A 26,523-nucleotide genomic window follows, 5' to 3' on the forward strand; every position below is an offset into this window, starting at 1 on the left:
AAAAAAAAAAAAAAAATTTTCCCAATGGCTTTACCATCTGTTTGGAAAAATCTAGGACACATCGGGAATGAATGCACACTTCTTAGAGGCAAGGAAATGTCAAACGAATGGTGGTTAACTGTATGGAAAATACATAGACATACACGCATGCACAAACACACTAGTGTACAAAAATTTCTGCTGGCACAATTTGCTACTGTGCTCAGTGTTGATTTTCCAAAATAAACAGGCCATCAAAAAGCTTTATTTCCATTGCTTCCTCACCTTATTCTGTGCAGAAAGAGCTACAACACACACACGTTCAAGATATAAACACTCCAAACGGATCCGGTAGTGGGGTTCAGTGTTTTTCTGGTGGAGAATGCGGGATTTGAAAAACACCTGCGCTCTAAAACTTGGACAAATTAGTTTTAAGCTTCTCAGAACACAAAATCATTTCCGTGTAGCTATCTAAAAATGCTATCTTAACGTTAGCTTGATACAAAGTTAAAGTATTAAAAACTAACCTTAACTTATTGAATCTAATATATCTATTGCACTAAAAGTTGGACTCCTGAGTTTTAAGCTTCTCAAAACCAAAACATTTACATACTGAAGCTAAATGCTAGCTTGATACAAAGTTAATTATAACTACTAAAAACTAATATTAACTTATTGAATCGAATCTATTGCAGTAAAAATTGAACTGCTGAGATTTAAGCTTCTCAAAATGCAAAAGCATTTACATAATATAGGTTTCTAAAAGCTAGCTTAATGCTAGCTTGATATAAATGTAATTATAACTACTAAAAACTAACCTTAACTTTCTGAGTCAAATCTAACTATTGCACTAAAAGTTGAACTCCTGAATTTTAAGCTTCTCAGAACACACAAACATCTAAATGCTAGCTAGATACAAAGTTAATTGTAACTACTAAAAATGTATTATATATTTATGAACCAGTTTTTCCCTTGATAAAATACTTTTTGATCAAATTCAGCTAACTTCTCATAACAATTTTCAGCTAATTTGCCTCCAAACTTTCTGTGTCACTCAGAAACCCTTTCAACACCCTCATGAATTAGACATGTGTAGCCCAGGACGCTGTTTAAAACCTCTCGTTTAATAGCAAATCGACCATGGGCCACTGTAAATGAGTTTCTGAAACAGTGCTGTTGTAAAAGCCTCGGCCATGAATAAATTCAAACCAATCTGACCACCTTCTCACCTATAGTGAAACGCACAGAGAGCAGTCAGAGCTAAATTAAAACATCCCTTTATTAAACTCTGAAATCAAGCGTGACAGCGGCATAATACGGATGATTCATTAGCTGACATTGCTAACGCTAATCACAGCCGTGCAGAGCGGAGGGGAGACACTGTTGAGTCATAAGCTCTCCAATGCTTATTTGAGGCTGCTTTTGCGGTTTTGGCTTGGGTTTGGTGAAGACACTGGTGCTAGCAGTGCTAATTGCGAGAGTATTGGCTTAGCTCTTACCGCATTCGTTTTGTATTGGATGTCATTCGTGCAACTGTGGTTTTGGCTTCGGCTTCTTTGGAACACTGATCTAAGTGTATAAGTCTTGTTGTGTGTCCCAATTTGCATATTCCCCATCCTAATTAGCATGTCCTAAATCGTAGCATGTTAAAAATAGTATTCCAAAAGTGTGGTGTACTTTTTCTTCAGCGAATACTTCCCATAATCCTTTGCAGAACAAAAGAGGGAATTTCACTAATGCTGTGCACGTTTTTTAAGTTGACTAGTTAAACATAATAAAAAATCAAAAACGTTACCTTGAATCAGTCAAATGTTCAGAAAAAAAAAAAAAAATTTTGCCATATCGACCAGCGATTGAGCAAAACTACCTTAGTATGTAAACAGCATCTAGATATTAGCATGCTTGTAAACACTAGTATTGATCAAAGTGTTGTATTGTGTCCTTCGTTTCTACCAGTGTCCATTCACAAGGTCATTCGTTAGGCCATTAAAGTCTGTCCACACATAAGAGGAGCAGTGTGGGTCAGTGATGCAGAAGTGCCAGCACGCGTGTGTGCCCTCTTTGTTGAGTGACTGCACTTTTGCATTGACCTTTGACCCCCAGAAGCCAATTATTCATGGGGTCATGATGGCCGACCTTCGCTTTAAATTAGACTGCTGTCACGCTGACCCATCCACCAAAAATAGAAAGAACGGAAGAAAAAGAAGGAAAGAAGCAGTGGTTGTGACAAATATGAATATTTAGTCGCACAGTCACACAGTTCGAGCAGTATTCATTAGAGTGGGCTTTGGCTGTGGTGTGTTTGAGACGATAAAAGCTTGTCTGAGAAAATGCCGTGGGTTGCTTTTGTTATTTCTTTAACTATGACAATGTGTGGGGAAAGAACCATGTAATACCCTCCACCTGCTGCTGGGCCTTGTAAGAAATTAGCAACCCGCCAACAAGGCCAGCGTGGAGACGCTCAAACACACAACACACACACACACACACACACACATACACACACACACTCTATGACTAGACAGTGTGTGGGAGGACGGCCTTTCTGAGACGGTTGAGAAAAAGTCTAGAGAATCTTCTGTGCTAAAACAGTTTAACACATGCAGTACCTTTTAAGAGTTCCATGACCTTGGAAGAACTTGTGCAACTTTTCTATCCAGAGATGGTCAAATGTCTAATAAGTTCACTGAAGCACATAGTGCTTGGTGCAAGTGTGTTTTATTCAAGCTTTAAACAGCAAGTGTGTGGTGTATCCCATGTGGAAAATAAATAAATAAATAACTAAAACAAAATGAAAATAAATAAATATTTATAAAAAATATTTATTTAATATATTTATCTATATAAAGATATTTATATTTAAAATCTATTTAAAATTAGGAAATGTAAAAATTATATTGTAATATCATTATGTAAAATTTAAATCTATTTTTAATTATATTAGCAATATATATTTGGACATATTTTGAAATATATCTAAAACTAATTAAAAAATACATAAAAATATTAGGGATGTAACGATGCACCGGGAGCCAGTTGAAAATCGATACAAATATGTGACGATTCAAATCGGTTGAGATATTAAACGAATCGCAATACAGTTGAGGGTAGGAGTTCATATGAATGTATCTCTGAGGGGAACTGACTGTCTTTAGAAAAATTTTGATGATAGGTGCGTCCCAAATCGCGTACTTGTGCACTAATCTATGACGTTTTGTAGTATAAATAGTGTGAGTAGTGCGTTCACACTGAAAATTCCAAAAAGAATAAGTGCACTTTAAATACCCGGATGATGCACTTAAATAACGGAAAAACTTAAGTGTGGAATGTTGGACGCTTCATGCACTCAATTGTCACAGCTTTAATTATGTCCCGAAGGGGGAGGGGCTATCAGACTCCGATTATGAATAAAAAAATAACCTTATATAGTCCAGGTGATATGTGCAAAATTTGAGGTGATATGTTCACTTTTTCATAAAAACATGAAACTTGGTACAGTTGTACAGGTTAGGGCCCTGAACATTTTCAGAAATGGAGCCATGGCAAAAACACCTCGTGGTTGCCATGGCGACCATTTTACTTTCCGCCATAACTAAATCATGTATTTTGTGTCATATCTCCTGAACCAAACATGATAACACAGAAAAGGAGATGTCTACCCCTATGTTTTGATGGTCAATTATTACAATGATACCCGATACAAAAACATAAACTGTTCAGGTGAAGAGTTAATGGTGAAATCAGCAATGTGAGAAGGAAATAACAGTATCTGAGCATCATAGTATCACAGTATTTACAAAAGTCCATATTATGGCTATTGATTTTTTTCTTTCTTTGATAATTAACTAATATTTTATTCAATAGTACAATAAAAGATTGCTTTAATTAATTAATTATTAATTTGTTACATTTATATAGCGCTTTTCTGGGCACTCAAAGTGCTTTACATGAATCTCCTCAACCACCACCAATGTGCAGCATCCGCCTGGATGATGCGACGGCAGCCATATTGCGCCAGAACGCCCACCACACACCATCTTAACTAATATTTTATTCAATAGTACAATAAAAGATTGTTTTCAAGAATACAATCATTTATTTCAGAGATATTAAAAAATATAATCTCAAGTAGGTGTATTTTTCCTTACCTCTCAGGCAGAGTCAGGTAGGCGGTAGTATGTTTCCAATACATTCTTGTTCTCTCTCAACAATGCTCTAACATCACAAACAGACGTCAACGCAATCTTGCAAGCTTGCAAGCTGCGTCCTGTCTGTACCTCTTCTGCTGCACCTCTGTCATTTTCTGTGGGTCTCTGGAATTGTCAGTCAGCTGTCAACAAAATTCATTCTGGCCATTGCTTCTCAGTCAACTCTTAGTATCTTGGGCTTGACTGAGACCTGGATTCATCCAGAAGACTCCGCAACCCCTGCTGTTCTCTCTAACAACTTCCCTTTCTCTCACACCCCCCGTCAGGCTGGAAGGGTACTGGTCTTCTCATTTCTAATAATTGGAAATACTCAACCCACTCTTCCCTATGCAATCCAAATTCTTTTGAGTTTCATGCTATTATGGTAACAGCTCCTGTTAAACTCCATATTGTCATGATTTATCGCCTTCCTGGTCAACTGGGCACATTTATAGAGGAGCTGTTTGGGCTGCTGTCCTCATTCTCTGTGGATGGCAGTCCACTTGTAGTCATTGGTGACTTCAAAATCCATCTGGGAAAGCCTTACACTGCAGACTTCCACTTCCACTCCTAGCTTCATTCAATCTCAAATGGCTTACTGCCACAAGCACTAACAAATCAAGCAACCAGCTTCACTTAATTTACACATTTTACTTCTTCTTTAACTTCTTGTCAAGACAATATCGGTCTAGACAGGCCAGTACACAATACCCCTTCTAACCTAAAAAGTTACCCCATGTATCATCATCTTTACTGTATTTTTGCTGAGCAGTCTTTTGGGTGGCTCACCAATGTACTAGATTTCTCAAATACAAAAAAAAAATAATAATAAGTAGGCTTGACCAAAAGTTTTGTGGGGAGAAGAATTTATTGAAGATGGTAGTGTAGCAGTTCTTCAATAGCGATGTTAGCATGTCTTCCTTCAAACAATTTTACCCTTGTATGCATCCTAGCTTCTCCCAAAGTTCTGTCTGTGGGATATAATTTTATACCTGAAGGCAAAAGGGCTAGAAACAATACTGTTAGGACCTTCCCACTGAAGATCCTGCAATCTACAAGACGTTCCTGAGGAATGCTGTTTTTTTGTTATTCTAATAGAATGGACCATTTGGTTCACACCTTTATAGACACAGTTACATTATTTTTTGAATCTTATCTCACAGGTAGTTTCAGGGTTTCCTGGGGAGGAGAGGTATCCAAAGTACATCAACTGGCCACAGGGTTTCCTTGGGGATCAGCTCTTGGACCCCTTCTCTTCACCATATACACTACATCACTGGGACCCATTATACAAGCACATGGTTTCTCCTACCATTGCTATGCTGATGACACACAGCTCTATCATTCATTTCAACCAGACAATCCAATAGTAGCTGCATGGATCTCAGGCTGCCTGGCCAACATCTCGGCATGTATGAAGGAAAATCACCTGCAGCTCAACCTGGCAAAGACTGAACTTCTTGTTTTCCCTGCCACTCCAACTCTACAGCATGATTTCATCATCTTGCTAGGTTAATCAAAAATTATTCTTTGGTGACCAGCTTACCTTCAAGGACCATATTGTAAAGACAGCTCGATCATGCAGGTTTCCAAACAGAGCATGCTGCACAACTTCTTGTCCAGGCCCTTGTCATTTCTAGGCTGGACTATTGCAATGCTCTTCTAGCTGGACTTCCATCATGCGCAATCAAACTTCGACAAATGTTTCAGAATGCAGCGGCACGACTACTCTTCCATGAGCCCAAAACGGCCCACTTCACACCTCTCTGCAATGGCTACCGTTTGCAGCTCGCATCAAGTTCAAGACATTGATGTTTGCATACAGAACAGAATACCCGACACGTTATCTGACAGCAACACTAAATTAATCCCATACCCAACCCATTTGACATAAAAACTGGGACCCGAACCGCACCTGCATTAAATCTCCTACATGAGGTAGACAAAACCCTTTGTAAATAATTAATATTAGTTAATTATCAAAGAAAGAAAAAAATAATAGCCATAATATGGACTTTTGCAAATACTGTGATGCTCAGATGCTCAGATACTGTAATTTCCTTCTCACATTGCTGATTTCACCATTAACTCTTCACCTGAACAATTTATGTTTTTGTATATGGTATCATAGTAATCATTGACCATCAAAACATAGGGGTAGACATCACCTTTTCTGTGTTATCATGTTTGGTTCAGGAGCTATGACACAAAATACATAATTTGGTTATGGGAAAGTAAAATGGTCGCCATGGCAACCACAAGGTGTTTTTGCAATGGCTCCATTTCTGAAAATGTTTAGGGCTGCAAACTATACAAGTGTACCAAAATTCATGCTTTTATGAAAAGTGAACATTATTTACACATATCACCTGGACTAATATAATTCATACTATACATGGTTGAGTACATAGTGCTTAAGTACATAGTGTATGCGAGCATAGTGTATAGTGTGTCATTTGGGACGCAGCTGATATTTTCTTTTTATCTTGACTGCTTAGTTTACAGCGGTAACCAAGGAAATGCTGTATCGCTGCTGTTCCATAAGCGCCACCTGCTGTCAGAGAGTGAAATTGTGTCTCATTCAGCCCATCTGTTGTTTTGGTCTCGTTCAAATGTTTTATGTAGCGTAATTTCACAAAGTTAAAGTCAGACCATTCTGTGTTTGCTTCAAATTTCGAAATTATACAGTCTAATTTAGATTAAAAACTGCTCATGCAGCATGCACGCAGAATCTTTGTTTGGATCATGATTAAAATCCAGTGGTTGCCTCTAACTGAATGGAAAGAGCACAGGCAAAGCCTTAGTTTGTTTATATGAAGAGATGTCTTTTATTTGTGTTGTTTATTTATTTGATTTGGGGTTTGTTTTAAAATTTCATATTTCAATTTCACAAAGAAATGTTTAGCATTTTATCCAAGCAATAATAAAAGGACATATTTCCATTTATAATTTGTCTCAAATCTCATTTTGCAAAAAAAAAAAAATTGTGAGAAAATCGAATCGTGAAATCAGTATCGTGAATCGTATCGAATCGTGAGTTGAGTGAATCGTTACATCCCTAAAAAAATATATTTAAAATATTTTAGGGAGTGTGATTTAATCAAACTGCATACACCAATAAGTGTTTAGTATCTTTATAATTCATGCTGATACTTCATAAAGTATGTGAGAGGATCTGTGTGGGTAGAGAGATTTTAGGTGCCTTTGCTTAGTGTGTGTGTTGTGTTTATATAAGTGGGAGGATCACAAAGTAATGCTCTGGCTTCATTTCAAGCCTTTTCACAACAAACCCCAGGGCTGTGTCAGATTTATCTGAAAATTTTCTAATAAAAAAAGTATAAACCAAACAAATCCCATGTTAGGAGACGCCCACTGATATAAACTGCCGCTCTCAAGCCCTGGATTCAAACCTGCCCCCACCAAACAAACTTTCTTGCTTTTTTTGGTCTACTGGGTATAGAATTAAGTGTTCCTGTACATCTCGTTCTGCTGAGGGTGAAGCAAATCTCGTAATATCACAATGTAAAACTAGTTGTCTCATTAGTGGACATTTCATCGGGATAAACTTTGCCATTCAAAATGACCACATTATTCTCAAAGACCTTTCTCACAATGGCCGTAATTATATTGTGCAGTATAATGCAAAGAGAATGAAAGCGATAGATGGTGACTTTGTATGGTGCATGAAAAACAACATTAAGTAATTTGGTTTACTTTCAATTGTTTAAAAATCAGCTGGTCTTGTTTTCCGCATTAGTTCAGCTCTGCTATAAAACAATCTGCTCTCTCATTTTTCTGTTTTCAACAGTAGAATAAATAATAATCTCTTAATGATGTTTCAGTTTTCAACAACAAGTGTTTGTGAGACCTATGGAGGCCTATGACGCCCATGTGGGGTGAGAAAGGAGAGCGTGTGGGTCAGTTTTCCAAAGGTTCGATGAGACTGGAGAAGCCAGAATATTTTAGCTGAGTTTTATTCATGAGAAATGAATAATAGAAAAATGCACATATCCATTTCAAATAAGTGCATACTGACATGCTTTATTGACCGTTAAGAATACGATGGCTCACCTTTGCGCACATACACGCACAGAGGTGAGGTAGGGTTGAGGTGAGCTCATATGTTTACCCCCAGACTCCGTCCCAAAGGAAACAGTAGAGCTGCTACACGTTATAATGAGGAAATACTATGGTATCCAGCTGATTACTGCAGTCTCCAATGCATCCCAATACACCTTTTCACACTGTATAAAACATCACATCATAAAAGAAACATCATTGGCTCTAATTACGACGTGATGACATCAAGCCTTTGGGATAAGCCTCACATGCTGGTTCTAATTGCAATAATTCTCACATATGGCTGGCGTTCTACAATGAATCAATGTTTCTATTTAAACATCAGGTAAATAGTTTGATGGCAGTCTGTCAGTGTAAATTAGCTAATGCACTCAGTGAATGTTCATTTAAAGTAGACCAGCTGCCAGTTGTTTATCGCTAAAATAAATGAGGTACAAGCTATCTTAAGGTTAATTATGACACATCGTGATCCTAAACATTCATACAGATACACAGCTGGAATTAAAAAAACAAACAAACAAGCAGAGTGAATCATTCATGTGCATAAAAGAATTATAGGCTGACAGTGATGGTGAGTGAATCTCACAAAACATGTCAAGAACATGTCCATGTCATATTTCACTGCAAAATCAAAAGAAAGAAATAAGAAATGTTAATTATCCCTCCTTAAAGAGTTTTTGCATGGTTTTGCATTGTGATATTATCTACAAACAAAAACTACATAAATAATATTTTTATCAGGTGCAATCTTGCAAATTAACCCCATTACAGTATTGCTAGAAATTACTGTATTCAATTTATTTCATTTTAAATAATACTTTACAAAAAAAACTGAACACTACATTATATTTTAGAATATATTTTATGATGATTTAGAATTTATTTCACACACACATACTGTACACACACAGACACACACACCAATTAAAGTAAATTTTGCATTAAACTCAAAAGTAAAACACCTACAGTATACAAATTAAAACAATGACAAAACAGAATACGTACCTCAGAATATATACCTCATTTCTGTATTGCTAAAAAATAACAAAAATATTTGAGGTAATATTTTAAATTATGTAATAATTAAAAAAATATTTTGTAAAATTAAATATATTAATTAGAATGGAATATTTTTTGGAACATTTTTAATTTGTATTTTATATGATATAAATTTAAACCACACACACACACACACACACACACACACACAGGTTTGTTTTTGTGAACAGTGGGGACATCCCATAGGCGTAATGGTTTTTCTACTGTACAGACCGTATATTCTATTGCCCTACACCAACCCTACCCCTCACAGGAAACTTTGTTTGTTTTCAGATTTTCAATACACTCCATTCTGTGTGATTTATAAGCGTTTTGAAAAGTGGGGACATGGGGTAATGTCCTAAAAAGTCACCTTCTCCTTGTAATACCTATGTCATACCCTTGTCATTATACACATTTATGTCACACACACACACACACACACACACACACACACACACACATTTAAATTATGTATTAAAAAGTAAAACACACAGATGGATTAAAATAATGAGAATACAGGGAGACAAGTTGCTGAAATGTAATTAAAATAACGTAAAAAATAAAACCTTATGTAAAATGTTTTTTTTTTCTTTTGATTTTAAAGTGAAATATGACCTGAACATGTTTTTGTGGGCTTCTCCCTGGTAAATTTAGGAGTTTTTTGTGTTTTCACACACACACACACACACACACACACACAGAATATAAGAGTACAGCTGAGCATGTGAGAGCCAGAGAGTGACAAGGAGCAGACATGAAAGAGAGACACAGTCTTCTAGAGTAAAGAAAAAACAGAGGGAGGGCAGATGGATGACACACTGAAAAAAAAAACAGCAGAGGAAACAGAACAAGAACAGAGAAAAGGTGAGAAACAGAGTGTGAGGGGAAGGCAAGATATAAAATAGACGCAGAAAGATGTATTGCATTGAAAGAGAGGGGTGGGGGCTGGGGAAGGGTTGAGAACAGCATGAGTGAAGAAAGAAGGGAAAAGCAAATGAAGTCCACAGAGGGAGAGCCGGGAAGGGAGAGGAAGTTCTCTACGGACACAGATGAGGTCATATTTATTAATAACACCCTTACTAATACTAACAGACAGACGGGGACAATATGTTTAATGGGACAATATGCACATGTAAGCATGTGTGTGTGTCTGCATTCCCCTGTGTATGTGTGTGTCGAAGTTTGTTTAGTAGGACACGTTGCCCCTGTTATAACTCAGCAGGGCTGATCTGTCAGAGAACACTGCATAGAGAACAAAATGAACGAAAGACAGAGAGAGAGACAGAAAAATTGAGGTTACACAGGGCCATGATGGTGGTTGGGAGCTTGGATGGATTACAGGCACATCTGTCAAAAGCTAACAGAGAGAGAGAGAGAGAGAGAGAGAGAGAGAGACAGAGACAGAGAGAGAGAGTAACTCATATACTGCGGTCTTACTGCCAACTGCACATTTTACTGCTGTGATTAGGGATGTCAAAAGTACTGTAATGGTACTTTGGTACCAAGTCAATAGGGCCTTTCGCACCGCGGGAACCTTTTCATAGTACCAGAACTAATTGTGGAACTACCCACTTTTTGGTGTTTTCGCACCGCCGGAACTGGGTGCGATTTTAGTAACGGACTGCCTTGAAAGGCCCTAATATTAAAATAAAACAAGATATCACTTTTAGTTCAGTTTCTGTAGTACCCCATAAGAATTTCAAACACTCACTTGCATGCATGCTCTGGGAAATCACTCGACCCATATGACATGTATATGTATATATGAAATTACCTGTAGCAGATCTACAATTATTTTTATTGTCCCTTGAAGTACATTTTGTAATATATTTTGGCCTTTCAAGGTTTGAACAAAGTACATATTCAATTTGAGAAATATCTTTCCATAATTAAATAACTCAAAATGAAATTGTAAATAAAAGATAATATATACAAATGATGATGATACTGTATTGTCCCTTTCAAGGGAAATTTGTTTTTTGCAATACATAATATGAAGCTGAATATCAAGATAAACCATTTAAAAAATATGAGGAAATATAATTAAAATAAACTTACTGCAAATATATTTTAACATCTATATCAGCAATGTATTTTGGCCATTTAATGTTGTAGGATGTAATGTTAGAACATAATTTGAAAAACATAATTATTTAATGAAATGAGTGAAATGACTTTTTTGCAAGCAACAAATAGGCTAAATCAAATATATTTCATTATACTTTAGTAGCTGTTTTGCCAGTGTCCAGTTGTATTATTTTATTATCATTTAATTTTTAAATGGACTTAAAATTACAGCTTTTACATCACAGCTCAAAAAGTCACTAATGGCTCTGAAAAGAATGGTACACTTGATGTAGACTTGCACTATTGGGGCCTTTGCTGAAGCATGTCCATGAAGTCCACAAGAAAGCAATGTCCATGCAAAGTGTACTTTCTCTGGTATTTATAACTGAAATATTGGTATCATGACAACCAACAGTACACCAGATTTCCAGCAAGTTTCAAATCATTTCAAGTCAAGTTACTCAAAGTCACCAGACCGACCACTAAACCAATCTAACTTACAGCTAAAGGCTGTGTATCACTCCCTCTTTCTTTTCAAAACACTCTCAGTAGATAAAGATTGAAACTCTATCTCTCTGTTCTATAGGGCCTCTAGTCCTGCCTTCTCTTTGGTAATGCATCTCTAATAGGTAAAGAGCTGAGAAAGAGGATGCAGAGGCCCCATTTCTGTTTTACTCAGCAAATCCCATGCAGACGCTTTCAAACCCTCTCCGGCCTCGGTCTAAATTCATTTAGAACCACTTTCGGTCAATGGCCAGCTAATAAACTGCTGGTAAATGTTGCTAAGTTTAAAAGCCGCTATTAAAATCCGCAACGGACCCAGAACCAATCAATGACTGTGAAATCTTTCAGTGCAGCTAGCTCACGTCTCACTTCTCGCGCATCTTTAAATTGATACGTTCAGGGTGCGAAGTGATTCGGTTACAGGCGAGTCGCCCTTTCAAATGAGAATATATTTTCCGTTAAGAGGCAGAATAAAAATAGAAATTCAGACGGGCATGAAGACACAAAAGTGAGATGAGAGAGAAGGGAGAGATGGGAAGGAGAACGCCACCGGGCTGGCCTGGGGTCAGTGCCTTGTAGTGAAAAACAAAAGAAATAGAAAAAGCAGCAGAGAGGTGGAGAGCACTTCAGGTCTCCTCCTGAGAGGATGCAAGGCCACCTGTGCAGCATCCTTGATTACACTAGTATCAAGTGAAGCCAGAAACACACACACAAGCTCTGAGTCAAACCAACATCCAAATGAGTCATTCTCCAAACTAAATCTCTGACAAGACAAATGAGATAAACTGATATATGATATATAATGAAATAAACGGATATATGCATGTTTATGTATATTATTATTATTAGTAAACTTCAAATTTGTCAAATGAGTCCCAGGATACCAATTTTCCTACACTGAAAAAAGGTGCAGAATCAATTTTCATAATTACTAGTAAATGTCAAAAATTCAGTGTGTTATGGCACATAACATCATTGAATTAAACATGAAATTTTGAAGTAGAAAGGCTGAAATAGTATTTTCTTATAAAACATACACCGATAATCTAAAACAAAACATGAAAAATTATTTTATACTGTACATATAGTTGTGCTAATTGTCTCTTGTATCACGCTACAATCTGTTTATTTTCATATAAATAACTCAAATAACTCAAATCAAATAAGTAAATTAAAATTTTAAATATTTAAATGTAAACATTAAATGAGATAACATTCAGCCCGCCATTATTAGAAAAATTTACCATTTAAAACAACATAACACAAATAACTCGCAAGAATGCAATGTAATAGTAATAATGTTTGAAAGAAATTAATACTTTAATTCAGTAAGGACACATTAAATTGATAAGAAGTGGCAGTAAATACATTTACAATGTTGCAAAAGATTTCTATTTTAAATAAATGAAAGAAATGTATCACATTTTAAAATATTTTAAAGTTATTATTAAGATATATTAATATCACGCTACTGTTTTTACTGTATTTGTGATCAAATAAATGCAGGTTTGATAAGCATAGGAGATTTCAGTAAAAAACATCCGACCACAAACTTTTGAATGGTAATGTATCTTTCACTCTTTAGACAGTCAGACAGATATCGACCAACATCTTTAGGTTAACCGATATATTGTGCATCCCTTAAAATAGCAGCATCCCTACAGAAACACCGGCAGTTACATTCCATTATTACTCCAGGACACATGATCCGATCGATCAATGCACATCATATATGTGATATACAATCCAGCACTAATATGTAAGCCAATCCTGAATCTCCAGGTAGAGTCTAACGGAATGAAGCGCTGCAGATTACCCATGACAGCCCTGAGCACAGCTTAACCCACCACAATAACCACGCACACAATAATGCTTTGTTAATGCTGGGAGGGGAACCCCACCAACACAACAATACAAGTGCACACACAGCGTCACACGGCGATCACAACCACAGCAGCCATGAGACTCACTCTGTCAGACACACACCTACACACACAACAAGTGTTTTAATGGTAAGCCTGCGTTATTAATTAAATAAAAGCTCCCTGAGGGAGCGGAGGGGGTGTGTGGATTGTGTGAATTTAATCGGCACACATTCAATAACAGCATCAGAAGGCTGGATGGGCAGACAGAGAGAGAGAGAGAGACAGAGAGGTAATGTCACGCTGTGTTGCCGTAGCGCACTCTTTCAGCATGTGGCATGATGCGACGCAACAAAACTAGATCACATTATAATCAAGTGAGTGGGGAAAACTAGATTGCATGATAATAAATGACGCAGTCTACACTGTGAGCAAGCAAAACAAAACTAGACCGCATCCATTATAAGTAGAGTTGTCTATACAGGTGAGGGTTGATTAAATTAAAAATAAATCACAAAAAACTCAAATCAATCCCTTTAAAAGTCAAAAATGTTGGCATCACAATATTATAATGTACAATAAAAACATATATATATTTTCCACAAACAATATTTCATCAGAATCATTCATCAGAATGAATTAATAATTTGTGGCTCCTATATATATATGTTGTGTGCAGGCCTCCAAAACAATATTTTCAAGTCATGGGAATGAATTCTTAATTTGTGGCCCCTATATTAGTGTTGGGCGATATGCTCAATTGTCATATCGCCAGCCTGTGAGATCGCCGATACACGATATTATCGTGCTAATTTATTTAATTATTTGCTTAGTTTCATTACCGCAAACTAACTCCAGCATAAGGCTAAAAGCAGTCTAATGTTTTTAATATGACTGAATTTGTATTTAACATGATAACAAATTTAATAGAAACATTGTAAGTTACTAAGTATAATGCTTTCACTTCCTCAGGTATTCAAAAAGCAGCTACAGAAAACGAGAAAAGAACATTTACATTAACAAAGAACATCATCACTGACTTCAGTCTAGCGTGAGTATATGGACTTTAAAAAACACTCCCGTTATAATCAGTGAAGCTATCTACTCTATTTACACTGCACACGTCTGCGGCGCGTTACGGCTCTGACACGGCCACCGGAGCTAATTGCGGAATGCTTGTGTTTATACCAGCCACGTTTTAGAGTCCCAGAAGCGGCTCTCCACACTGCATCGCTAAAGATAAGCACCTAGTCTATAAATACTATAATATTTATAAAGCTTCTGTAATATTTCCATGTCATTATTGAGTCATACACTCATTACTGCCCAACCTCCATCTCTGGACATGTTGCTATGGTGTATGTGAGTATCTGCACAAATCTTACAAAATGCGTTGTAGTGCTCTGTTTTTGCTAACACTGCTAATGCTAACATGAGTGAACTCCATGACGTTTTTTCTGACTTCTCTACTGGAACACGGTCCACTTGGTTGTGACGTCATTCCCAGCTCCGACATCTGACTTCTGAGGTAAATCGAACGCAGCATTAGAATGTGGTGCTTCTGGGAAACGCAGCCCAGGTCAAACAGAAACACCCCCAAAACTGGTTCAACTGGTTCATTTAAACCATTTAACTAATCAAAATTCTTTTGATATAGATTATACAGGTCTGTTTGTAGACCAAATTCCAAGTACATTGATCAAATGGACTAGGAGGGGTACGAAAAATTAAAAATGGAAATCTGTAATATCTCTAGACGCAGTCACTCAGGATTTACATTCTGGTCAATAAGGTTCCTTAAATATAAAAAAAAAAAATTTATTCATGAGCACGCCACCTTGTGTCCAATTCTCACAGCATCTTTTAGACATCCTGCATGTAAATGCCAAGTTTACGACAGCTGGAGGTTGGCTACCAGCTGAGCAACTGGCATTGAGATGCATGGGAATGCTAACGGAGAGCTCTCTCCAGGAATTACAGATGTTCTTGACACCGCTTGTATTGTTGTGACACAACAAATATATTGCTCCCATTACGATTAAAAAGAGAACCTTCACCGCAAACATGCATTTGTGATGTAGCAATGGCAGTGATGCAGTTTTGTTGCTTTGTGTCACTCGTTCACAGCATGGATGGTGTGGAATGGAGGAAAACAAGAAAGGGCAAAAAGGTGTCCATGGGACCAGGTCTGTTTCTCCCACCCGTCTTTCTCCATTACACGTCAACCTCTTTTAAAGGGATGCTTTATTGATTTTCTTATGCGTGGTGGAGCCACGGCTTACCAGGGGGGTTTTCTCTGTCTCTGTTTCCCTTTCTCAGACTCTCCGTCTGTTTCGCAGTGTTGCTATAATCATAATAAAAAAAGAGTTTTTCTCTCTATGACTGACTTTTTTTTTGTGTGAGAAGGAACTTTGCTTAATAGGCGCAAAAAATAAGCTCCTAGAAAAACTGTTCCATGTGTGCTGGAGAGCAAGGCAAAGGAAAAGTGAGAAGGAGCAGGCAGCACGTGGAAAGAGTCTATTACAAACACACAGGAGCACTCGGCATGAGGATCCAGGAGAAAAAAGACTCACTGGAGGGAAAAGAGATGGACAGAGGAGCAGAAAGAGAAGGAGTGACTGAGGAGATTGATACTGTATTTGCTGTCTGCTGGTTGGCCGTTATCTCTGTTTCTCAGGTCCAGTGTTTATGGTGCTCCCATGCTTTGCTCCTCTATCTTCCCCTCTCTCTTGCCTCTTCTGCAAAGAAATTCTCTCTCTCTTTCTCAATTTCCATTTAAAGAACTTTACATACTATATTGCCAATGCATCAGTATGAAAAAGAGGGAGGAAAAATTTGAATAATAAAATAAAACATAAGAAAAATAAAATATTAGAAAAACAAAACAAAATAAAACAATCTAAAATAAAATAAAATTTAAATCAAATAACGAAAACAAGACTGAATGAACATTACATGAATAAAGGAATAGTTCACCCAAAAATAAAAATTCTGATAAAAAAATAAAATAAAATTAAAGTACTTTACATACTATATTGCCATAGCTTCAATATGAAAAATAGGGAGAAAAATTAGAACAATAAAATAAAACATTAACAAAATGAAATTTTTAAATAAGATATTAAAATAAAAATAAATAAAACATTCGAAAAAATATAATAAAATAAAATAAAACAAGACAGAATGGAATAAAAAAGGAATAGTTCACCCCCCCCAAAAAAATTCTGTAATTATTTACTCATCCTCATGTCATTCCAAACACAACACATGACTTTATGAGGAATATCCTGGCCACTCTTTTCCATACAGTGATTGTGAGTAAGGACTGGGGCCTGTCAAACTCCAAAATGACAAAAAGCACCATAAAATTATCCCATTCCATGGAAGAATAAAGTCATACAGGTCTGGAACAACATGAGGGTGAATAAATAATGACAGATTTTGTTCATTTGTGGCTGAACTATTGCTTTAAGAATCCTCTACTGCACAGACAACTTATGTAAATATGATGATCGAAGTGATTTCTGAGGGTGTGCGGCTCAAATATAAATTTTGCAGATGCATTACTATTGTCCACCAGAAGCATTTGCATTTGATCTCACTTTCTTGCTATTTTATACGAGCTCTCTGCTCTCTCTGTCTGCATTAGTCTCTGTCTTTCTGAGTGACAGAGCTAGTGTGGCAGCATGTAAGAGGCGCAGCAGGAGGTGTGCAGCATGTAGCGAACCAGGGTTAAAGGTCGTCCAGCAGAAGATGGGGGAGGGTGAGGGGCTAAGCGTTCGCACACACTGCCTCACCAGGGTCTCATGGTCCAACAGCCTTGCTATTGTTACTCCATCCTGTAGGTCTTGCACATCTGGGGGGATCTGCTTTGGGGATAAAGCTGTAGAAGCGGGCACAGAAACCTGCCTTACACCAGGAGGCAGCAGTGTTGGGGTGGTCCGGGCCTGTGTGGGGTGGTTTATGCGGACGTATCTCTCGAGGGAAGGGGGGAGGGTTAAGGGAAAGGGGCCGAGCCCAGCTGTGGAGCTGTTTCCCTGGCTGTGTTTCTGCCCCAACGGCAACACACAGCCACTTTTATTGTGTGCGTGAAAGCTGGAGTGCTTGAATGTTTGTTCCTCTGGTGTTTCCTGCTGCTAACGGTTCAATCTTTAAGTCACTCGGGAAGGCATTATGGGCGACACAATGCCAAAATTAGTTAGATTGGCACTTTTTTTGAAGAAATTTTGAGTGGTGCTTGCCCAAAACATACTTCTGCAATGCAACACGCATCGCTTATGTGTGTGGTTGAAAGCTGCAACTGCTAAGACATTCTGATAGGATGCTAGGCTGTTGCTATGTGGTTTCAAAGAGTCAAACAAGGGGATGTATCCAATCTAGATATTTGAAGTCCCTTATCCAATGTATGTTTACAAAGAAATCGAATCTAATTACTTGAACAAAACAACATTGGACTCCACTGACTTCTACTATAAAGATAGAAAACACTGATATGTCACTCAATGACATGAGGGTGAGTAAATTATTCAATTCTCATTTTTGGGTAATCTATTCCTTTAAAAAGTACATCTCAAGGCACATCATTCATGTCTGTTAGGTATGGAAGCCTGTCTCCACCACTGAATAAAAAAAAAAAAAAAAAGATATAAAGTCACAATTGCGAGATATAAAGTCATAATTGCAAGATAAAAACTCGCAATTCTGACTTTTTTCTCGCAATTGCGAGTTATAAAGTCAGAATTGCGTGATATAAACTCGCAATTGCGAGTTAAAGTCCAATTTTGAGGAGGGGGGGGAAGACTGATATGTTCTCAGAATTGCGAGTTTATATCTCCCAGTTCTGACTTTATTTCTCAGAATAGCGACTTTATGTCTCGCAATTGCGAGTTTATATCACGCAATTCAGACTTTATTTCTCAGAATTGCGAGTTTATATCTCACAATTATGACTTTTTAACTCACAATTGCGAGTTTATATCACGCAATTCTGCGAAAAAAGTCAGAATTGTGAGATAAAAAGTCGCAATTACCTTTTTCCTTGTTTATTCAGTGTCGGAAACGGGCTTCCATAGTTAGGGCTGCACAATATAGTCATTTATTTTTATTTTTTTCTTATATATATATAATATATATATATATTTTTTTATTATTATATATATATAATCAAAAAATCTTGTGATTATATATATACATAAATAAGAAACCCTTAAAAATTCCTTTTTGTTGATAAGTGCTTCTCATTACATATGGGAAGATGGTTGGTGCATGTTGTGTTCCCAGATGCACATTAAAGCGATAATTCTCAGTGCAGATGTAGAGATGGAGTTCATGTTGAGCAGCATTTACTGTGAATCGTGCCGCTCTGAGCCGCTGCAAACACCAGGAGATAATGAGCTGGTCGTGTAAGACACAGTGCTGTACTTCAGTCTGAAACATGCAGCACATGTATTTTATAATCACAGACTTTGCTTTAATAATCGCACTAAGCCGTATCTCAATTTTAGTTTTATTTTGATTAATCGTGCAGCCCTAATGTCCGTATAGAACAAATGGTGTGGGACAAGTTACACACTTACGTTTAATGCTTAGGTTTACAAGTTTGTTCAAATCCTAGAATCACTAATAATACAAACCATAAAGCTTGAACACCCCTCAACTGCTTATTAGTGCAGATGGGCTTTAAATATTGCAACGCTCACATTACAGCCCAAGCTGAAATCAGTGCCAAACACTCCCTTAAACAGGCCTGAGATTTCACCGTTCCAACTCCATTGTGTGCAAAAATACACTTAAGCAAATACATTTGGCTTTTGGGGAGAAAAAACATCTATTAGGTTTGGGCAAAGGGAGATATGAAGCACCCAAACCAGATGTGAGATCAGTAAACAACCTGAGCCCGAGATGCATTAGGGCAAACGAACGAGTAGAACGAGTAGAAGAGAGCGAGAGACAGAAAAGAGCAGCAAGGGAGGAGAAAAGCTGCACTTGCTCAAAGCAAAAAAGCACAGACATGTGATTGCACTTCTAAATAACATTTCTGTAAACACACTTTCCAAAAGGACATTTGGAAATGGCTCACACAATAGGAAATCATTGACTGCCGCTTTTAATGCAATTCAGCTCCTACCTGTGGCTGCCAAGCTTTGAATGGCGAAAAACAAAAATCTGACCCTAATTTTAGGATGGACTAGAAGAAAAGCCACACAAATACAAAAGCATAAAGTTGCACTCATACATATACAACAAATGCACAGCTTGAAAAAATCACTGGCAGAGCTTGCGGGGAAGGACACTGAAATAGCAGATGGTCGATACTGGTCATTTGCTAGCAAACGAGAGGGCCTACGCTCTCCACCTTTCCCCTCTGCGAGGCCTCCATACGCAGCTCGTAAAAGACATGCAAAACTGGCCTAACGGATCCATCTCAGCACCAGGAAAATGAGCCCCAGGACGGAGGAAGCAAAACGAGGTCAGGGAATGCTACCGAAAACGGCATTCATGGCTTAATAAGCTACACTGAATGCGTTTTAAAGAGATAGCTCACGAAAAATTACAATTCTGCCATCATATATTCACTCTAATGCCGGTCCAAACCTGTATGAATACAAACAAAGATGTTTTGAAGACTGTCTGTACAATGGACAAAACATTAAAACAATAAAAATATTAAATATTACATTGAAAATGAAGCTAAACTACATATATATATATATATATGTGTGTGTGTGTGTGTGTGTGTGTATGTTAAAAACTTAAACTTAAAAGTAAAATAAGCTGAAGTTGGTACTAAAGTTACTAAAACTAAAACTGTAAAAAATAAACAAAAATTACAGAAATAGATATACTTAAAAAAATAACAAATAAAATGAAAAACTGAAATTAAAGATAATAAAATAGTTATATATATCACAATAGAATATAAATATTACTAAAATAACACTGGCCTTTTGAAGAAAGTAGGTTTTAAAGGTTTGAAATTACATGAAAGAGTAAACAATAACAGAATGGCTGAACTATCCTTTTAAATGTGTTCATCTTTTGAAATGTGATTTTTCTGAAACTGTCAAGTCTGTATCACTTTCACAGCTCTGTGCGGACGTGTTTCTCCACCTCTGGCCCACAGCTGTGCACACACCGACAAACACACACATACACACGCAAGCAGCATCACATCATTCCAATTTGTGTAAACACTGGGGGATGGTGGAAAAACGCACTACCCTTAACACAAATGCACACAAGCTGCCCTTCCATACACACACACACACACACACACAAACACACACACACACACTCACTCATGAACACACATGCAATCTCTTCTCTATTTGTAGTGCTGCTCTTAAAACACTCTTCCCCATCCCCTTATCTAAACATCACCCATGTCCATCCCCAGCCCCTGCTGTTTTCACTCACCCGTCTCAGCAGACGAGCCGTCCACCTGCGTCCACTCCAGACCTCATGACCTCCCTCCACTTTTACACATCTCTCCCGAGACCCACACACTCTTGGAGTACCATTGCACTCATTACTAATACAGGTGGAAGCCAGAAAACACAGAGACTAACTAGAGGCAAAGAGGAAATGGCATATAGGAGCGCACACTGATAGAGAATAATGAGGGTTCTAGTCGAAGGGGTCACCGTCAATACGCACGGCCACCGCGCATCAACTCCCAGCAGAGAAAGAGCGACAAATAACCCTTGTACAGGCTTGAATAGGGAACAAACTTTACAATAAGCCAGAGGACGGAAGGTGTTACGCAAGGCGAGGCATCGCGTTCGCCAATTGATTTCTATTAATTCGGCATAGAAGCTGTTCAGGGACACATCATGTTGGTTAGCTGCATGTGCTAATTGTGTGACGGTGTCCACAAAACCGCACGATAACAAGACCCAAGGCCAGAACATTTGCTTCGTGATGTCAGTGATGTAATCCAATAATTCATTCATGTGATATGAGTTCCTGCAGGGGTTGATAGAGAGAGCTCAGGACGGCTTAGAAAAGAGGATTTTGAATTCCGTACAGGTACTTCTGATTGCTCTGTGCACATGTTGTTGACATTATAATACATTTTGGGGAATTATGAGTACGGTTCCAATGATCCAATTAATATGGATGGTTTAGTCATGACATTTTACCATAAAGGTATCTTTACAGTTGCATAAAAAGTAAAATTGTGGCTTGGATCTAGTCAAACAGCTTTTTAAGCTGAAGGATAGCACTCATTTTGGAATATAAACACTATAAAAGTGAACATATGCAGCTGAAAATACATATTTCTACCTGATTTGAGCCTTTAAATTCTTACATTTGAGTAACCGGGTTTATTCAGTTGTGTATAATCATTTCTTTGAACTGAATCAAATGGGTTAATTTAGGTGTTACCCCATGAAGAACGTTTTTACATTAACTGACCTCTCTTTAAAGAGTCTGATAACAAAATCTGTCAGATTTTTCAGAAATTTCAGATTAAACACTGGATGATCAGACTACAAACAGCTTTCCCTATCCTTGTGAATCCCTCGTGTTAATGTACTAAAGCTTAAATAGGAATCTGTGTGTGTGTGACTGAGTTTTAGGTACTATTGACTGAGGAAGGATGTGGGTCCATTGTGGTACAACAATGAGAAGATCTTCCCTCCAGGAGCCCAATTTGACTCTCAATGGGTTTGAGGAACATCTGGGCTGAAGGGGTGACAGTGTATGGGCCTCCAGCAAGCTATTCCCTGCCAATTGCATTTAATGCGGTAACACAGTCCAGGACAGGCTGGAAACAAACATGAATGGAGCACAATTATACAGTTACCGCTCTCTTCTGCCTCCACTGTTCATTAACAGACAATGACGAGAGCGTATGACAGCCCCACATCACAATAATAAAGAGCTTTGTTAGAGGCTTCCAGCCTCCTCTATGCTTACAGACACTGCATGAATTACTATATTATAATGGACAATCGATTGTTTTTGGATGTGATGATACACACTGACCTCACTATTTCACATACACACACAAGCTAAAAAATCCCATTCACATACATTGTTTTCAACCTGTATATACACTTTTTTTGTCATTTTAGGGTTTTTATTAAGACGTGATTTGGACCAATTATGAACCTCATAAGAGGTTTTACAATATATGATCCCTCACATAATCAGCAAACACACTTCACCTTAAAACTCTGTATGTTTTAGGGATAGTTCACCCCAAAAATTTATATTTTGTAATCATTTACTCACCATCAATCCAAACCTCTACAAATGATTGGTCCATACAATAATAAATGGTAAATGAAGATGTGAAGCCCCAAGAAGAACACAAAATCACCACAAAAGTATCACAAAAGTTGTCCTTTCAAAGTCTTCTGAACAACACAATAGCTTTATCTGACTGACGGGACAAATTTTAAGCTTAAAAAAGTTATTACATCCATCCTAGTGCTCTTTGACGAGTACACGAGAACTAGCTATGACCGGTTCATGAATAAATTATTTATTTAAGTTTGACTCGGCTCACAAACTTGATCTAAATGATTTGTTTACAAATCAGATCTGATTCTCAAGTTCCACTAACCAAACCAAACAACCAACCTGCTGTTAACAATTCAAGAGAGGGTAAGATCACTGAATAACAACTTAAATTTCTGTCTCAACTGACAGGGCTGTAAATCTTTCAGAAGCTTTAAGATAATTTAAGATAGTGTACAAGATTTTACATCATGCTTTAGACTTGACATCTTCAGTCACTATTTATTGTTAATGCATGGAAAACCGTGATCAAGACATTCTCCAAAATGTCTCCTTTTGAGTTCCACAGTGGAAAGTAAGATGTAAATGCTTGGAAAGACATGAAGGTGAGAAAATAATGACAGCATTTTTATTCTTAGGTTAACTGTCCCTTTGGCCATTTCTCTTCCTGAATGAGCACCCAGTCTTTAAACACCAGTGTCCACTCCATGCTGTAATTACTGTAATCTCCAGTATGCAGTGCGCACTTATTCCATTATAGACGACCAGTCACAAGAAGGAAAATATGGAAAACGCGCTCTGCTTGTGTCACAGCATAAAAACATCTGCTGGTGGTGAATCTCCAGCATGATTGTGTGATTTTGAACATCATGCACTTTAACATAAAATTTCAACAGAATACGTTCATCACATAGTATAGTATGTGTCACTGTGAATTTTTTCCCCAGTCAATATTCCCTCAGAAATAACCGTTTTATTGTCCTGTGAACGTGGCAAAAAGGGCTGATGTTGTGCTTCAAATATATAAAATCCCATAACATACACAATACACCGTCAGCGTTATTCACTCACTCAATCTGGCACATAAAGATTTTAGTGTCTAATTTGTTTGCATGTTGCGATGTGAGTGCAATTAAAACCGCACTGCGTTTGCGCCAAGTTATATTCGCCAAAGTGACACAAACTGCCATTTACATTTATTCCAATCGTCTTTAGTTAGGATTTTAAACTTATCTAAACAATATGGCAACAGTTGGAGCTCCGCCGACTGACTGACTTGACTGACTTAATGACGGTATCAAATATCCTTTCCACCCCCATCGCTTTCACAATAAGCGGCATTTTAAAAAACACTAATTATGTTACGTTGTGACGTCACTTTATAACAGAACGCTGCAATAATAGAACACTGCAATAATCCAGTTGTATTTGTATTGGAGGCGTCAAACTTACCTCAGGCGAGTCAGTGCGTAACGCTCGCGGGCTGTCAGCGCGTCCAAAAACGCATGAAAACGCACACAGCGCTTGGTCTTATAAGAGCACCATTTCAAAACGAGGCCAAAAAATCCCACATTTTCCAAAGAAAGGCTCAGCTCCTTGCGTTTTCCCGCATGCTAGGAGCGAGCAAGCGGCGCGATGGTCGGTGTCGGTTTACGCAGCGGAACTCTCTCCGTCCACTCCCTTTGTAAGTTCTAGAGAGGGATGGTGTATTAAACCCGTCCAGATTCACTTCTTCAAAGCGGTTCCCTTCCGTCTCAGCAACTTGAACCACGCGCCCCTGTTAAAGTGAAGCTCTGTGAGAGAGACAAAGGTGCTCAGCGGATGGGAAGCGGCGCGCAGCTCCAGTACGCCACACACACTGCACTGGGAGGATATACTGCCTCCTGATGGGTATCGGTAAAGCGATGAGGCGGACCGGTGGCTCACAAAAGCAGTTAAAACAGGTCTCCGCCCCAACCTCCCCTGTCCTGTATGGGAACGGGGCCGGAATATCATCATAATCAGACAGAGTGAAGCATTTGTCATTCTCTAATGGACTTCTGTGCTGTAGACTACTACATTATTTTAATGACTTTTCTAACACTTTAAAGTGAGACACATTACAGACTGCATGTTGGTACCATTCACACAGGATGTTACATGAACAGTAAATGTAAAAAAAAAAAAAAAAAAAAATACACTGTATATGTTTTTAATTTTAACTGAAAATGTAAATGTGAATGTAATGTAAAAATGCCACAGTAAAAAGTTGAGTTAACTGCTTGTTACCTTACCATTAGATACATCAAATTACATTCAATTTAACAGGATAATACATTTAATTTTATAATCAAACACTTTTGGAAGTAAAAATAGTGAATAATTTACATTTAAAATCTGTAATATCTTCAATAATTAAAATATTGTATGTGCATCACATAATAGTAATACATAGCATTTTTGTTTCTTTTTTGTTATCAGTTGAAATACATGGTTTTATATATGTGAAATAAATGGTTTATGAAAAAATATAAAGTTATGAACTGAAAAATATAGGCACTAAATTGCCGATAGAGAGAGACAGACAGATGGATAGATTAATAATAATATAATAATCATATTAATCATATTATATTTAAATAATTTCATTTTCGCTATCAGTTGAAATATATGTGAAATAAATGGTTTATTAAGAAATATAAAGTTATGAATTGAAATTTACAGGCAATACAATTCCTGACAGACAGATATGCATGTATGGGGTTATAGTTAAAACATTAGAGTTGAAGCAGCAGGAAGTAAAACAACAACCCTCAGATAATCCTGTATATTCTGATCTCAGTAGATTCAATAGATTACGCCAGCTTCTGCATTTTAACACTTGAATGGATCTGTCTGTCTGCATCCTCAGCTTAAAACACTCTATCACAAAATATATACTATTTAGAGATAAGCATCTTGCCTTTGCCAGAGCCGAAGTATTAACCTAAATTAAAAGAAAAGGGTATCTTAACCTTTTTGTGACACCTCTTTCTACATAATTCTTTAGAAAAGCACATAACCAATTATACGTCATCTTAAACGGTACCGGTGGACCCTGCATGTAGGACAGTCAAGGGACTGCAGCAGATCTGAATGAAGAGGGGCCTTTCTAGAATGTTTAGAGCAACTTCAGTTGAGTACGGAGCCTTTCATACCTCTCAAACTAAACATGCAACTGCAGTTGTGACACTCAATTATGGGCAGTGCTTCCTCTCATGTAATCATAATGGAAATCTTCATTATACTTCGGAGTGACACAGGCTACTTAAATAAAAGCCTCTTGCCCCAGAGGCCCCTCAGATTCACAAATAAAAGCCTTGAGTGCAGGCACTGGGAACGGAGGAAGCATAGATATCATTTAGAATCTGTTTGGATGAGGATTTACTCTGGGAGGCGAATCGAATGGATAATGGACACCAGTCCACAGCAGGACCCAGGAGACCACATAGAGATGAATCTACAAAACCCTTCATATTATAACAAAAACAATCTCCATCATGCCAAGCTGCATGGTGAAGCATGCGATTGCCACG

The 26,523-nt window shown here is 37.6% G+C and overlaps 1 protein-coding gene across 2 annotated transcripts in view; it reads right to left on the reverse strand.

Annotated features, from left to right (window-relative positions):
- sema4c (sema domain, immunoglobulin domain (Ig), transmembrane domain (TM) and short cytoplasmic domain, (semaphorin) 4C) overlaps positions 1-24,851 on the reverse strand; it is a 64,988-nt gene extending 40,137 nt beyond the window's left edge. For both annotated transcript variants that reach the window (XM_016572809.1, XM_016572808.1), the window contains exon 1: positions 24,422-24,851. The gene's annotated coding sequence lies outside the window, so the exon portion shown is untranslated. The remainder of the gene's footprint in view (positions 1-24,421) is intronic.
- Positions 24,852-26,523: the final 1,672 nt, after the last annotated feature.

This window comes from Sinocyclocheilus rhinocerous, unplaced genomic scaffold (genome assembly GCF_001515625.1).
Source record: "Sinocyclocheilus rhinocerous isolate Xijiao unplaced genomic scaffold, SAMN03320098_v1.1 scaffold352, whole genome shotgun sequence".
Lineage (NCBI taxonomy): Eukaryota > Metazoa > Chordata > Actinopteri > Cypriniformes > Cyprinidae > Sinocyclocheilus > Sinocyclocheilus rhinocerous.